This window comes from Triticum urartu, chromosome 3 (genome assembly GCF_003073215.2).
Source record: "Triticum urartu cultivar G1812 chromosome 3, Tu2.1, whole genome shotgun sequence".
NCBI lineage: Eukaryota > Viridiplantae > Streptophyta > Magnoliopsida > Poales > Poaceae > Triticum > Triticum urartu.
The window spans coordinates 108,078,117-108,081,336 of NC_053024.1; the positions used below are offsets into that span (position 1 = coordinate 108,078,117).

The 3,220-nt window shown below is 51.8% G+C and overlaps 1 pseudogene; it reads right to left on the minus strand.

The window, feature by feature from the left end:
- Positions 1-364: 364 nt before the first annotated feature.
- LOC125548104 lies at positions 365-2,619 on the minus strand (annotated as a pseudogene).
- Positions 2,620-3,220: the final 601 nt, after the last annotated feature.

Below are 3,220 nucleotides of genomic sequence, written 5' to 3' on the forward strand. Positions count from 1 at the left end.
AGCCCGGATGAAACGTTGGAGGTGACGAAGACATAGAGTTCCGGCGGGGTGGTGATGTAGCGGCGAAGGCAATAGAGAAAGAAGGAATGAGAGAAAATTGGGGGGGGGGGGGGGGGGGAGGGGATGGAGGCGCGTGGTCCACCCTCATCTTTGTCTCTGGTTTGCGGGAGAAAGTACGCCCGGACCGCGCCGCGGATCGATACAGACCCGTGTTAGATGGCAATGCGGTCTGGACGTATGCGGGCGGTTTGAGGGTCCGCCTTGGAGATGCCCTAAAATCCTTGCCGGTTGATGACTACTGTATAAAACTTCATTTACCACACTAAGCGAATCACAATGTATTATGTTATTGAGTAAATAGCAATGTGTCCCTAACATTCTTGGGACAACGTACACACGGTTGAACACCAATCATGTGGGAAAGAACTTCCCCAAGATCTAATCAGACACCTTGATATATCACACTTGATTTATTTGTAAATGGCTGGACTAGTAGTTTGTCCAGCCGGCTGAAAACTTCCATATATGCTCACATAACCAGCAATATATGTATGCTCAGGCGTTCAATTCCGGGACCGCAGGTGGCAGAACGCCTTTGAGGAAGGAGTAGAAAAGAACAAGCGATCTTTTAGGCTGGAAGCTAGGAACCATATGGCCAGCTCCTCTCACTGACGCAAATGTGAATCCTCCCTTGTATTGCTGAGCGTAGCCTCCAACCTAGATTTTACCATACCACACTTTAGTGTATATAGAGAGTCAAATCACAAAAGTAGTATATGATAGTAGAGGATAATTAGTTACCTCGCTGTCTGGGGTGTACCATGGACGCCACGGGTTTGTGACCGTCAGATTGAGATCCTTGACGGAGTACCTCGTCGCCGTAATCGGGCAGACATCATCCATGTCACCGCTGTCATCGAGTTCATTAGCCGTGATGTAATGAGATGGGAGTAGCAAGACTATAACCATTTATTTCTCTTCATTTTGTGTCTTTGAATGAACTGCAAGTCTGCAAATACGTATGTAAGTTACCTGTACAGCCAGATTCTTAATCCGTTGTTGACAAGCCAATCAATGGTTGGCACCATGGAAATTGGGGCATCGCTCCAATTTACGTTACTGTGAACAGAACAAGGTGGGCTTAGAAACATATCTGGTAAATAAGACAGAGTTTTTAAGGAAGTGTGTACTTACGCGCACTCTGACCAGTCAGTGTTGGTTCGAGCATGCATGGCCTTCTGCACCTCAGGATTGTTGAAGTAGGCGTCGACATAGTGCCCGATGCACGGATCATAGCCTGCTAACTGTCCCAGCCACGTACATTAGCTAATTAATTAATCAGTACCTCCTCTGGTCTGATGAGATATGTTGGCGTTAACTGCAGATGAGATTTTTGAAAGAGCAAGAGCATATATATACGTACGTAGCTACTGAGAGTGGATGCTCCCGTCTCGCGACCTGATGCAGACGGGAGCGTAGATGTTGTAACGATCAATGTTGCCGGTTCTGACGGACGCCTTGGCCTTGGCCTGGCCGCACGCTTTGTCCTCCAACCGACCGAAGCTGCAGTGCTCGCTGATGTTGCCCCACACCTCGTCGGAGATCACGCCGTGGTTCCACAAGAACTCGTACCGTCCCCTCGTGTTCTTGTAGTCATCAAGGTACGGGTTGCCAACCTGCGTGGATAACCCCGATTAGCCATTGATGTCATCAGTGCTGAACTAGTCTGCCATGACCAAGCAATAACTTACGAAGATCCCCTTGAGGTTCATGCTTGTGGCGCCGAGTTTGCGGAGGGCGACGATAACGGTGGCGAGCTGGGGGACGTAGTGGCCGCTGTAGCTCTCGCCGGCGATGTAGAAGTCTCGGCCCTTGTACTCCGGGAACCTCTCCAGCCAGTTGAGCAGGAAGTTGTAGGCGTCCACCGCGGTCCTCGTGTCGCCGCTCTCGTGGTTCTCCGACGACGTGTTCGAGTACGAGAATCCCACGCCCGCCGGCGACTCCCGGAAGATCACATTTGCCACTGCGAAGATGTGTACATATAACAGCTTATACCTTCTTGACTCGCGCGTCGCGCATGAGAGTTGTGTAATCAAGAGGGTCGATCAGTCAAGTCACCCACCATTGTTCCAGGCGTGCCTGTTTCTGCTCAGGGTCTTGCCGTCGGGGTTCACGCGGAACGGGCCGAGCTCTTGCATGGCGCCGGCCCCCAGCGAGGAGCACCCAGGCTAGCCGTTGAGCCAGAGGACGAGCGGCTTGGAGGAGGCCTCGTACGCGGCCTCCACGAAGTAGTAGAAGAGCGCGCGGCCGTACTGCGCGCTCACCGTGACGTAACCGGAGTACTGGTCGAAGTTGACGCGCGGCGGCTGGCCGGGCAGCGCCGCGATCTTGTCGGCCTCCCTGGCGCCCGGCGGCGCGCTCGGGGCGCTCCTGGGCAGGTGCCTGAAGCTGCTGTCGGGGTTGGCCCACGTGTCCGGGTTGACAGCACCGGTCGCGAGGGTCTTCGCCCTGCTCTCCAGGAAGGTCGCCAGCACATCTCGCTGCTGCAGCAGGGTCTTCGCGCTCGCGAGCGAGGCGCCCAGCAGGATCGCCAGCATGACCGTGTAAGGCGCGGCATGGTTCCCCATCGTAACCTAATGCTGTCAGGCGGCAGCTGCTTGCTGAGAACGCGTAGATCTTTGGTGTTTTTATAGAGAGAGTGGTACCCGTCGAGGTCGGAGGGGGTAAAGTACCACGAAATGATGGGTCCTCTTCGCCGTTCTAGAGTGCTGGACATTGTTGACGTACGTTCCGCAATGGAATCGACATGGCGACGCCGCCGATGCCGAGGTGACATCTCTAGGCAACAGATGGTCCAAATTGATACGAGCCGTTAATTAGGAGAGATCCGATGGCTAGTATTACTCTTACCTCGCTATTACAAGAGATCGAGATTCTCTAAGGCTAATATGGACTTAATTTGCACTCCTACGAATAAGGAAGTAAATTATTGCTTCATTAAACGTGCAGGTAGATAAGGAAACTAAGAATAATGCTAATTAATGTGCGTGTCGGTTCCATTCCAAATTTGTTCCAGCCAGAATATGCCAGAGCACTTGCATGCCCTTAATTTAGCTAGCATTAGATCTTGATAAGGAATTACCTTTTATTACTATTATTACTATAGTCCCCTAAATATATGTCTTTGTAGAGATTCTAATACGGACTACATACAGAGCAA